Raw genomic sequence first — 14,290 nt, forward strand, 5'->3', positions numbered from 1 at the left:
CCCAAGCCTTAAAGTTACAAACCAAATTCATGAAAACTCATCCCTGGTAGTCCTCTGTATTTCCTTGAGACTATTATGACTCCTGTGCTCCAAAGTACGAAAGTAGCACGTAAGGTAAAATTGAGACAGCAGATAACATCTTCATGTTTGTTGCTCTGTGGATCAGAAAGATAAGAACATGCACACTTTCTACCATATAAATTGCTTAAACACGTATTGTGGCTCAAGTTTCATCTCCTTGGACGTTTAGGTTATTTAAACTCACTCCATATCTCCTTGTTTTATTGCTCTCCTTGAGGGTTCTGAATCTCTGGGATGAGATGTGTGTCTCAGGTGCAGCTCAGCGTATTAGACGCGTGTCATTGAAAACATAAGTCATCCTTGTTATGATTTTCAGTGTTATCTACTGGAGAATAATAAAGTGGTTAATTTCTCAAGCTTATGCCCGCTTCTGTTCCAGTCCAGATCCCAGTTACCTGCTCACACTAGAACAAATCTGAGGCTTGGTTCTAAATGGGACCGTATCTTTCTTTTAAATCGAAAATGAGATAGTAACAGACAGAAAAGCGGCTTATCCTGGCCTACAACATATTCAAGTATCCAATGTCTCTCATAAATATTATATGAACAGTTAAAGTTTAATTAAATAAGCCCTTGCCAGTTATAGCCTATTAGATTACCGACAAAATTTAGAGACCTCGGAATTTTGAAAGAATATAATACAAAAATGTTGCATTTAATAAGTTGATTTTCACAAAGAAAGTGTAAACTTATTTAAAATTAGTTCTTGAAAGAAATAGTTGGAAAACTATAAGCAAAACTTCAAATGTTCATAACTCGAAAACACGTTTCTTTTTCATTGGCCCACAGAAATATGACATCAACTGTAGTTTATATTACCGCTTTCGCACACCCTGGTGGGGTCGCGGGTGCGAACTGTGCATTTGGCCCTGATTTACGGCCGGATGCCCTTCCTGATGCCAACACTATGAGGGATGTATTCTCTAATTCGTACATCTGTGGTGGTTGGTACTGTAATATAGTGTGTGTACATGAAGAGGAGAATATTGGGACAGATGCAATCACCCAGTCCTAAAGTTAGAGGAATTAACCACACCCAAGCACAATCCCCGATCCTCCAGGAATCAAACCTGGGCACCTCAAAACCTAAGGCCTTAACGCTGCCCATTCCGCCAAGGAGCTGGACATCGCATCACCTCAACTCCAGTTACCAAAACAGAATTTACTCGCCAGGCTGAGTGGCACAGACGGTTGTAGCCCTGGCATTCTGACCGCGGCTCAGTCCGGTGGTATTTGAAGGTGCTCAGATACGTCAGCCTCGTGTCGAGAGATTTACTTGCACGTAAAAGAACTCCTTTGGGACAAAATACCGGCACCTCGGCGTGTCCGAAAACCGTCAAAGTAGTTAGTGGAACGTAAAATGAATGACATTACTATTAGAATCTACTCGGAGTAAGTACAGTGGGATGCTGACCACGATATTTCGAACTTCTAAGAAGTAAGCAACAACAATGTCAACAATAAGATCAAGATATTTAGATACATTCCAGACAATCCTCAAAATATCTTCGGTGGTACTCGCGTCGAAATCAGCCCCCTGACACCGACTTCCATACGTTGTACAGACGTGCACATTAATGGTGTCCCGACATAAACAATCAACACTGCCCCACTCCAGTACTGAAAAGAAGGGGAGAGAGTGAAGGGGTAGTGTTGAAGGCCAATCCAGTACAAAACATGGAGGAAGAGAGTGAAGGGGTAGTGTCGAAGGCTTAACGCATTGCTGCATGGACTGCATGCAGACAGCCCGCTACAAGACTTTGTTGTGATCGAAATGGGCACAGTGACGGATGTATTGAAGTACAGCATTAGGTTACCTACTCGTGTGGTCCCGCGGTGTACGGGGCAACGCGTCCGGCCGCCCCGAGTTCGATTCCCGGCCGGATCAGGGGGTTTTAATTGTAAATGATTAATATCCCCGGCCTGGGGACTGCATGTTCGTGTCGTCCTTTACGTTCCTCACATTCAACACTCAACACTTCTGCAATTCCAATTACATGCAGGTTCATATATTGTGCAAGTAGGGGCAAAAGAACTCTATAGGTCGACGTCCCGAACAAATAGCATTTTAACATAAACAATCAAAAAAGTAACCTACTCTGATAATTACAGTATTAAGAGGTAAAGGAGGTTTTTAACCGAAAAGTATTTTATACTACAGTAGTTAGGAATATTTTGTAGCTGCGTTATATCGGGTCTACCAATCCTTCTTCACCTCATTCTTGCCATATTTCTATCCATTTCCAAACTGTCTTAAGACTGCATGGTATTGCTTCTGCTATTGCTTGGAGGACCATGTGAGCCTCCCACATGCCAATAATACGGCCTCGATTCACCTGCGATAGGATAGGAGCCATCTTATTACAATGTTACAGTATAACGCCGAAATACACATATTGTGTATTCAGCACTACCTGTTCACTCCCTTCCCCGCCTTTTCAGTACTGGAGTGGCCTTCAACACTATCCCTTTACTCTCTCCCCTCCTTTTCAGTACTGGAGTGGGGCAGTGTTGATTGTTTATGTCGGGACACCATTAATGTGCGTGCGTGTACAGACCTTTTCTTTACACGCTGCCGACCTCTGTGCGTGATATAGACCCCTGTAGGCCTAATTTCTTTTTTTTCCTCCCTTGTAAAGTTGTCGAAATGGAAGTGGTGTATATTTTTATGAATGAATCAGCCCAAATCAGTGTTTCTTTTTATCCTTTCCAAAGTGTTTGAAATAGTCTGACCTCTTTCCACGTGAGAGCATGTAGGTTTTACATTTTTTGCTGCATTCTAGCGGACATATATTTCGATTAATATTATAAATCGCCTTCTCCTCACTGATATGTGTGTTGACATCATCTGGTGAGGATTACTATAATTCCTTAAACGCCTTGAAACCTCTTATGACTCGTAATTACTTGACTCGCTGTCACTTTGAAATACGAGATCACGTGGTGCAGAAGGATGACACGGTGCAGTTTGAATGAAAGAGAAGTTATTGAAATGTAATAAATCAGACGATAACAGCACTACACAAGGGGTATACGAACGAATCGTATCCATAAAATTTTATAATAATGTTTGTCCTGAATGGAAGATAATAATTGCTTTTATGCAAATTAAGAGTAAAATTAGCGGTACACTAATAAATGCCGCTATAACGTCATTACTAAGGAAATAATACATACTTTGCTACCATTGTGAGTATCAGTGTTGCCAACTTAGCGGATTTTCCGCTAAATTTGGCGGAATTAGAGGACTGTCGGCGGAGAAAAATATCATTTAGCGGACAGCGGACTTTTTGGCGGAATTTTAGATTTATTATAGCGGAATTTAGTGTTTTATCCATTTTACGTTTTTTTAATTTGTACTCCAGTCTGTCTCCGAACTATTCCGTATTTCTTGTCAGGTGCTAGCAGTCACATGAGGAAAACATGTTACTGTATTTGGATTTGATGTTATGAGATCATGGTACCATAAATTTGTAATGCGTGGGGAAAGGGTACTTATCTCTTAGTTGACGAATGACGACAGATAATGAAACTGTGAGAGAGTAGCAATTATATATATATATGCTATGAAGGAAGACCGTTTAATGAACGGGCCTGTTCTGTGTGTGGCCTTTGAGGTAGAGGATTCACCTACAGTAGTTTGCACCCGGCAGTAAAACGCCTACAAGTTTTAGCTCGCAGGTAGGGGGTTAATCCCAGTGAAACTCACAGATCAGATGAGTGCAGACATTTACTTTTAAAATTATTATTATTATTATTATTATTATTATTATTATTATTATTATTATTATTATTATTATTGCTCATTATTTGAGATCGGATTTCTTGGCGGAATTTTAGCGGATTTTTTGTATCATTTAGCGGATCTTGAAAATATTAGTTGGCAACACTGGTGAGTATGAATTCGGCTAAGTCACAGCGCTTCAGCATGGATTTTGTTAATTTAACACTTTTGTGTGTGAAGTTTTTACTCACTTAACTTCTTTGAACTTCTTTGCTTTGCTTTGTATTGCTTGATGTTTCTTAGTGGGGCGAGGTGTTGACTTGTGCCCATTAGTTAATATAATTACTGGTCCAGGGATCATGCTATTTTTCTTTCAACAAAAATCACTTTTGTGTTACGGTTACGATATACTTTTCACCTCCATTTTCGCGTCTGGACTGCCCGCGCTAGTTATGAGAATTCACTAATATTTCGAAGTAAGGGAGCAGCAATCCAGAAAGGAGCGAGGCAAGGCTGCAGTTTGTCCCCTCTCCATTTCAGTGTTTATATACTAGGGTCGAGTCATAAGTCATGGCAACTTTTTTTTCTTCTCGCAAACAGGAGACAACGGGGAAAGTGTAAGATATGCATTTGGAAATATAGGGCATGTACTTATGCATAGTGCCTGAAGATAAATTCTCACTTCAGGAGATTCTCGTAGGAAAGTGACAGAACACAGGTCATTGGTAAACATTGTTTTATTATGGCATATACAGAAGATACACACGACTACGTACAAAGGACAGGTCTCCACTGGTTACAGACCTTCGAAATAATCACCCAAGGTTTCCACTGTGCATTGCCAGTGGTGGGGCAAATCGGCAGTTGATTCTCTACCCCGTTTGAACGTCTCCACCCACCTCGCCACTGTTCTATAGGGCATGGCATGCACACCTAATGCTTCCCGCAGCTCTGCATGGCATTGGAGTGCATTTCTCCCGCGGAGAACTGCTATTTATGATCGTTGCTCTTGCTTGTTGACTTCCATTTTGTGACGCTCTCACTCACACACTGAACTTGGGGGCATGCTTAGACCCACACTGTTGTTTACATACACCATCTAGTGGCATCATACGCAAGTACATATATACTATATATATCTTAGATTTTCCGCTTTGTCTCCTGTTCGCGAGAAAAAATTAGTTGCCATGACTTACGATTCGACCTACGTAGAACGGGCGGTAAAATAAATCAAAGAGGAATTTGGAAGATGAATCACAATCCAAGGAGGGGAAATGAAAATCCTAAGATTTGCGGATGATATTATTATTCTAATCTGAGTCTGCAGAAGATCTGGAGAAATTGCTGAGGGGTATGAACACAGTCTTGGGTAAGAAGTACACGATGAAAAAAATACATCCTAATGTAATGGAGTGCAGTCGAATGAAGTCGGGTGATGCAAGAAATATTACATTACGAAATGTCTTAAAGGAAGTAGATGAATATTTGGATAGTAAAAGCAAAGCAAAGTCACCTCCGTACAGGCCATGAAGGCCCTTGGAGGAGTGGAAGGTAAAGGCTTCCACCATTGCTAACCTCGGCACGTGATGGGCTAGAGTGGTTAACTCTACGCCCCGCCGCCTTTGCCCCCAGGAATTAGCCTGGTACTCATTTTCGGTGTAGGCTGAGTGAACCTCAGGGCCGTATGCACCTCCGGAAGTGGAAATCTCGTTTCTTAAATTTTACGACTTCCTGACGGGGATTCGAACCCACGTCCTTCCCGGACGAACCGAGCATGCCTTTACCGCCTCGGCCAGGTAGCCCTCTATTTGGATAGTAGAATAACTAATATTGGCAGAAATAAGGAGGGCATAAAATGCAGAATAGCACAAACAAGAAAGGCCTTCAGAACATTGATAGAAGAATTAGAAATGCGTTTTTGAAAACTTTTGTCTGGAGTTTCGCATTGTGGAAGTTAAACATGAACAATAATTAGCTCAGAAAGGAAGTACATGGAAGGTCATGAAGTGTGGTGTTAAGGAAGAATACTGAAGGTGAGATGCGTCGATCGAATCACAAAGTAGCGAGAGGAGAACGATTTGGTGAAATTTGACCAGAAGAAGAGACGGAATGATAGGGCATATCTTAAGACACCCAGGACTTGTTCAGTTGCTTTTTGAGGGAAGTGGGAAGTGTAGTGTGTGAAAGCAGCAGGGGTTGACCAAGGTATGAATATGACAAGCCGATTAGGGTAGATGTAGGATATAGCCTAGCACTTACGTAGAAATGAAAAGGTTAGCACATAGGGTGACATGGAAAGCTGCAACAAACCAGTCTATGGATTGATGACCCAAAAACAACAACAACAACAACAACACCCTATTCAGAATACAAACATGAATAATGTTTCATGGAAATATACATTTTTCCATCATTCGATAGTCTATATAGAGTGGATCGGGGGGAGATGCCTATCGGGGGGAGATGCCTATAGCTTCGTAGTTCCGTCGGGAATCACCATATCGCAACACCAACTTGTCTCGCGCTTGTTGGCCTCAGTTAGCCGTTGAATCCAATACGTATGACTCTGTGTGAACTGTTTTCCCGCTCTGTTATCAAGAAATTCAAGGTAAGAACTTAAGGCGATGCCTTGTTAATAACGCACAGCTGTTTTAAAGTGCTTATCAGCCTATATAATAAGGAGGATTTGCAAATATTAGTATATGTTGGACAAGGTACATACTTTGCAGTGTACGTTTTTAAATTCACTAGCTCCGAAGCTGCCATACTGTGCACGTTGCGGGAAGTGGCATCTCACCCCGACTCTCGGTAGAGATGCCACTTTTTCTTCGGGGTAAGATGCCGAAGTTGATTCTTCAGATATAACAGTTTCTTTTCGTAGGAACATGCCAAGAACGTATATCAGGACATCAAACAGGGGTCAGTGGTCCGAAGAGAGCCTGCAAATGGCCATGGAACACGTCCGAACCGGGGGGATGAATTGTTTTAGAGCTTCCCAAGATTATGGAATCCCATACAGAACACTTAAACGACGTCTGGAGAAGAACGACGAAAAGAAGCATGCCATGGGCCCACAAAGTAAGTAGTTACAGAACAACATCGAATTGAAGATGCAAGAGCTCGACGAGGGAAAAGTAAGACAAAGAAATTCACTACGAGTCAATCTGTTAGACTAAGCAGGTCAGAGAATGACAGTGACTTTTGTGCTGAGTGTGCCCTCAATTATTATGACAAAAATGGACCACAGGTAGACTGGATTTGGTGCATCGTTTGTGATAAATGGTTACATGAAACCTGTACAGATTCAGAAAACATGTGCAATAACTGTGCTAAAGAACTCTGATACAAGAGTCATCCTTACAGCTGATTTAATGTGGTTACACTATAATTTTGTGTGTTTATTTTTTGATAATCATAATAAATATGCTTTAAGAATTGAATTTAGACGATTTTTCTCCAGAATGACATAAAACTAGTAGTCGAAACTCATCCAGATTTAATTGCCGTCTTACCCCGATGCTCGGGGTGAGATGACTAAATACATGCCTTCATAAATAAACGTTTAAAACGTACAATTACTAATGACTGGCATAGCTAACTGGCCTATATATAGAAAAAACTCGGCAAAATATTACTGTTTTATGTCTAATTCGAACTCTCAATTTTTATGTACATTTTTGTCCTCAAAACACTAAGTATGGCATCTTCCCCCGATCTACTCTATATATTTTTTACATTTTTTTTGCTAGGGGCTTTACGTCGCACCGACGCAGATAGGTCTTATGGCGACGATGGGATAGGAAAGGCCTAGGAGTTGGAAGGAATCGGCCGTGGCCTTAATTAAGGTACAGCCCCAGCATTTGCTTGGTGTGAAAATGGGAATCCACGGAAAACCATCTTCAGGGCTGCCGATAGTGGGATTCGAACCTACTATCTCCCGGATGCAAGCTCACAGCCGCACGCCTCTACGCGCGCGGCCAACTCGCCCGGTACATTTTTGTTTTACGTCGCACCGACACAGATAGGTCTTATGGCGACGATGGGGCAGGAAAGGGCTAGGAGTGGGAGTGAAGTGGCCGTGGCTTTAATTAAGGTATAGCCCCAGCATTTACCTGGTGTGAAAATGGGAAACCACGGAAAACCATATTTAGGGCTGCCGACAATGTGGTTCGAACCCACTATCTCCCGGATACAAGCTCACAGCTGCGCACTCGTAACCGCACGGTTAACTCGCATAGTCATTCATTCGAAATAATTTGGACTTGAAAGTGTATAACATTTGGGAAACAAAATATTGATAACGAAGTTTTGAACATAGGTTTCTGCCAGCCTGTAGTTACTATGTATATTGTGTGGACAGAATCTCTAGAAAATTGGATGGTGAATGTGAATTTTATTCCAAACATTAATGTATAGCTTCTTCTGTAAGAAATTAGAACGGGAAAGTGGCTAAAATGTTATTTGCTCTACGCCCCACTAACGACTTTTACGGGAATGTAGCAACATATACCAGTGACCCTCACTCACAATCTAGCTCCCACACAACGAAGTCCTGTGTGATAACTTGGCCTAACTCTTGCGGTGAAATATCTTGACAAACAAAAAAATGTTCTCGCAACGCATCACTGCTTGAGTTGGCCGCGAGGATAGCATGCGGCACCCGGAAGTTGCGGTTGTGTCCTCAAGTTGGTAGTGTTGAAGGTTTTGAGGTTAACTTACACAAGGCAAAACCAAACCTACTATATACTCCAGTGTGTCAGCTTTTAAGTAACTACAAGTTACCGACATATTGTGCACCAGCGAACCCATAAAAAAAAAAAATGGCGTATGGCTTTTAGTGCCGGGAGTGTACGAGGACATGTTCGGGTCGCCAGGTGCAGGTCTTTTGAATTGACTCCCGTAGGCAACCTGCGCGTCGTGCTGAAGATGAAATGATGATGAAGACAACACATACACCCAGCCCCCTTGCCAGCGAAATTAACCAATGATGGTTAAAATTCCCGACCCTGCCGGGAATCGAACCCGGGACCCCTGTGGCCAAAGGCCAGCACGCTAACCATTTAGCCATGGAGCCGGACAGCAAACCCGTGAATACAGGTGATTTAAATTAAGGGAACTTGTACCAAAAAAAAATATTCAAAATTCACATTTTAGGTTTCCACTTCTTTGACTAATATAAGATTTCTAAGTCCAAAATTACAGATCATATGTATGTTCCTGCAAGAAAAGTGCGTTTTAAATGGCAATGTGGATATGAAAGCACCACTACCATCCCTAACATCACATGTTCGAAAGCGACATGAGGTATTCTTCTCAGGAACCAATAAAAGCAATAAAGCAATTGTTGAGGAGTATGAAAATAGGCATGTGTCTTTAACGGTAGTAAGGAAAAGTAGCTGCAATTGGAAATTACAAGCGGGGGTGGGACAAAAAGTACACAGACTAAAAGAAGTACCCCGGATTGAGGGATATAGTGGGCGGGAGAGGGAGGTATATACATCAGAACTAAAAAAGAAAAGGTACAAAATGTGTTTTTCATGCTCTCTGAGTGAATTTCGACAGAAAGATAGACCGCTTACCAGCTTAAATACGGTAATAATATTTTTATGAGATTTTGATTCAATTCTTTCATTGACCTGTTTCAGTCTCATCCTTGGCTTTGATAATATGAAACTGACCGAGGTATGAGCGATGCTAGCAATACCATTCCTTACGCAGGCAGTCCCTGTTATGAATGTTGTGAAAATGTTGCTCGCAGGGTCGGTTGATGCATGCATTGCAGTCGGCTTGCAGACTGATATGTAATAGCAACTTCTGGCTCGGCGAGGAAAGCAACGGGAAACTGCCTCACCCCTCATTTACCTACTGCGCCTGTTCAGTGATGCCTAGGCCATCTATTACAGCTAATGGTGGAGCTGTTGAGGATACAAGTAGTCTTCGGGCTGAGGGCTGAACATACATACTATAAAAATACAATAAAACTTGCGTATTACAATTAAACAGAAGTACGGCGTGATTATACGTTTAAAAATCGGTTAGTATTTGACTACACACTAAGAACTAACAGACACTAAAGAGACTGCCAGAGTGACGAATACGCGCGGCAAGCCGGTGTCCATGACCTTGGCAAAAAAATATACCCCTGTTACCCTTCCTCACAGCACATATAATTGCTGTGGCACTGTACAAATCGGTTAGCCGCGACGAACGATATGTTGTGCCTCTTTCCGCTAATAATTTTGTTAATTATGAAATCAAATAAAGGAAAGAATTAGCTGATAAGACAAGATGGCTTGTACAAATTGCTTTTTTCCTAGTTTCAGCCGGCTAAAATGGAATATAAATGTAATGCCTTCTCCGCAAAGTGGAGTAGGTAAAGCATCATCTGATCCTGCAATGATTAAGAGGGGGATTCCGCAAAGCAGTATTGGACCTTTATGTTTTTTCTATACAGAGATGATATGAGTAGGCAGTTTTGATGTATATACCCCCTCCACAGCCCACTATATCCCACAAACCGGGGTACTTCTCGTCCCGCCCCCCTAATCCCCGCTACTGGTAAAGAATGGGAAAGACCAAATTTATTACAACACGTGGGTTACTGTAGTCACGTAGTAGTTCGTGAACCATGGGCAACGGCTGAGTGGCCTAGTAAGTGGTCCTGAGAGTTGGGATACCAGTTGCCATGGAATGGAAGTGGGCATCTCGGACATATTCTGAGTCGTGGCCCTCCTTGTGCTCAGGCGGCTAGGACTATACAATTCACCGGTGGTCCATAACCTGTTAGAAGAGAGATCCTCACTTGGAGTATGTGCAAGTAGGGTAGCATCCTGCTTCATGAATTTACCGAGCTCAGAACATTTTAAGTAAGCCTCGGACCTATGGGAGTAACGGAGTCCCATTCCCATTTGACAGGCGAGGAACTCCTTGGAAACAACTTGGCGAACGGAATGGAATTCGATGGGGAGCTATCAATATTAATGGGGCTTATGGAAGAAAGAAAGTAGAACTGGCTGAGTCAGCAAAGAGGATGCATCTGGATGTGCTAGGAGTAAGTGGTATTCGGGTAACGGGAGATAACGAAGAAGAGATAGGAGATTATAAAGTGTACTTGACGGGTGTTAGAAAGGGAAGGGCAGAGTCTGGGGTAGAGCTCTTTATCAGGAATACCATTGCACGCAACATAGTTTCTGTTAGGCACGTAAATGAGCGAATGATGTGGGTAGATTTGTCAGTGGGAGGAATTAGGACTAGAATTGTCTCCGTGTATTCACCACGTGAGGGTGCAGATGAGGATGAAGTTGACAGGTTTTATGAAGCATTGAGTGGCATCGTGGTCAGGGTCAACAGCAAGGATAGAATATTGCTAATGGGCGATTTCAATGCGAGAGTTGGGAATAGAACTGAAGGATACGAAAGGGTGATTGGTAAATGTGGGGAAGATATGGAAGCTAATGGGAATGGGAAGAGTTTGCTGGACTTCTGTGCCAGTATGGGTTTAGCAGTTACGAATATATTCTCAAGCATAAGGCTATTCACCGCTACACATGGGAGGCTAGGGGTACCAGATCCATAATAGACTATATCTTAACCGACTTCGAATTCAGGAAATCTGTTAGGCATGTACGAGTTTTCCGGGGATTTTTCTATGATACAGACCACTATCTGATCTACAGTGAACTAAGTATCTAGGCCTAGGGTAGAGAAAGGGAAATCTGTCTGCAAACGAATAAGGGTAGAAAATCTCCAGGACGAGGAAATTAGACAGAAGTACATGGATATGATTAGTGAGAAGTTTCGAAGAGTAGACAGTAAGCAAGTTCAGGATATAGAAAAAGAATGGGTGGTATACAGGGATCCTGTAGTAGAAACAGCAAAGGAATGCCTAGGAACAACTGTGTTTAAAGATGGGAAAAGGCGAACATCTTGGTGGAATGATGAAGTGAGAACAGCTTGTAAACGTAAAAAGAAGGCTTATCAGAAATGGCTCCAATCAAGTGCCGAGGCAGACAGGGATTTGTGCGCAGATGAAAGAAACAGAGCGAAACAAATAGTTGTTGAATCCAAAAAGAAGTCGTGGGAAGATTTTGGTAATAACCTGGAAAGGCTAGGCCAAGCAGCAGGGAAACCTTTCTGGGCAGTAATAAAGAATCTTAGGAAGGGAGGGAAAAAGGAAATGAACAGTGTTTTGAGTAATTCAGGTGAACTCATAATAGATCCGAGGGAATCACTGGAGAGGTGGGGGAAATATTTTGGGCATCTTCTCAATGTAAAAGGAAATCATCCTGGTGGTGTTGCGAAGAGCCAAGCTCATGGGGAGGAGGAAAATGATGTTGGTGAAATTACGCTTGAGGAAGTAGAAAGAATGGTAAATAAACTCCATTGTCATAAGGCAGCAGGAATAGATGAAATTAGACCTGAAATGGTGAATTATAGTGGGAATGCAGGAATGAAATGGCTTCATAGAGTAGTAAGATTAGCATGGAGTGTTGGTAAGGTACCTTCAGGTTGGACAAAAGCAGTAACTGCATCTATCTATAAGCAGGGAAACAGGAAGGATTGCAACAACTATCGAGGTAAATGAATGATTAGTATACCAGGCAAAGTATTCACTGGCATTTTGGAAGGGAGGGTGCGATCAGTGGTTGAGAGGAAGTTGGATGAAAACCAGTGTGGTTTCAGACCACAGAGAGGCTGTCAGGATCAGATTTTCGGTATGCACCAGGTAATTGAAAAATGCTACGAGAGGAATAGGCAGTTGTGTTTATGTTTCGTAGATCTAGAGAAAGCATATGACAGGGTACCGAGGGAAAAGATGTTCGCTATACTGGGGGACTATGGAATTAAATCTAGATTATTAAAATCAATCCAAGGCATTTATGTTGACAATTGGGCTTCAGTGAGAATTGATGGTAGAATGAGTTCTTGGTTCAGGGTACTTACAGGAGTTAGACAAGGCTGTAATCTTTCACCTTTGCTCTTCGTAGTTTACACGGATCATCTGCTGAAAGGTATAAAATGGCAGGGAGGGATTCAGTTAGGTGGAAATGTAATAAGCAGTCTGGCCTATGCTGATTACTTGGTCTCAATGGCAGATAGTGCCGAAAGCCTCTTGAGTCTAATATCTTTGAACTTGAAAATAGGTGCAATGAGTATAGTATGAAAATTGGCCTCTCGAAGACTAAATTGATGTCAGTAGGTGAGAAATTCAACAGAATTGAATATCAGATTGGTGATACAAAGCTAGAACAGGTCGATAATTTGAAGTATTTAGGTTATGTGTTCTCCCAGGATGGTAATATAGTAAGTGAGATTGAATCAAGGTGCAGTAAAGCTAATGCAGCGAGCTCGCAGTTGCGATCAACAGTATTCTCTAAGAAGGAAGTCAGCTCCCAGACGAAACTATCTTTACATCGGTCTGTTTTGAGACCAATTTTGCTTTACGGGAGCGAAAGCTGGGTGGACTCAGGATGTCTTATTCATAAGTTGGAAGTAACAGACATGGAAGTAGCAAGAATGATTGCTGGTATAAACAGGTGGGAACAATGGAAGGAGGGTACTCGAAATGAGGAGATGAAGGCTAATTTAGGAATGAACTCGATGGATGAAGCTGTACGCATAACCTGGTTTCGGTGGTGGGGTCATGTGAGGCGAATGGAGGAGGATAGTTTACCTAGGAGGATAATGGACTCTGTTATGGAGGGTAAGAGAAGTAGAGATAGACCAAGACGACGATGGTTAGACTCAGTTTCTAACAATTTAAAGATAAGAGGTATAGAACTAAATGAAGCCATAACACTAGTTGCAAATCGAGGATTGTGGCGACTTTTAGTAAATTCACAGAGGCTTGCAGACTGAACGCTGAAAGGCATAACAGTCTATAATGTTAATGTATGTATGTATGTATGTATGTATGTATGTATGTATGTATGTATGTATGTATGTATGTATGTATGTATGTATGTATGTAGAAACAAAGATTAAAAAGGACGTGCAGGCTAGAAAGAAGAAAGAGTTAGGAATGGTTTGGAAGCAAGGAGAGATTGTAGGAACTTACTAGGAAATTTAATTAAGCAAAAAGTCAGGTAGGAGTAGCATGATGGCAAACATAATTGGCAGTTATATGAATTTTAGGGAAAAAAAGCAGATTATGAATAGGTACTTTAAAGCAGAAATAGGTTCCAGGAAGGATATTCCAAGGATCATTGATGAACAAAGGGAGTATGAAGTGAAATGGCGTATGGCTTTTAGTGCCGGGGGTGTCCGAGGACAAGTCCGGCTCGCCAGATGCAGATCTTTTGATTTGACGCTTTGCGCTTCGTGATGAGGATGAAATTATGATGAAGACGACACGTACACCCAGCCCCCGCGCCAGCAAAATTAACCAATTAAGGTTAAAATTCCCGACCCTGCCGGGAATCAAACCCGGGATCCTTGTGACTAAAGGCCAGCAAGCTAACCATTTAGCCATGGAGCCGGACAACA

General features: G+C 42.0%; 1 protein-coding gene across 2 annotated transcripts in view; it reads left to right on the forward strand.

Annotated features, from left to right (window-relative positions):
- Positions 1-14,290, forward strand: part of LOC136863862 (putative ferric-chelate reductase 1 homolog) — a 526,743-nt gene that overhangs the window by 136,011 nt on the left and 376,442 nt on the right. The gene's annotated exons all lie outside the window — the stretch shown is intronic.

Source organism: Anabrus simplex, chromosome 2 (assembly GCF_040414725.1).
Source record: "Anabrus simplex isolate iqAnaSimp1 chromosome 2, ASM4041472v1, whole genome shotgun sequence".
Taxonomy (NCBI): Eukaryota; Metazoa; Arthropoda; class Insecta; order Orthoptera; family Tettigoniidae; genus Anabrus; species Anabrus simplex.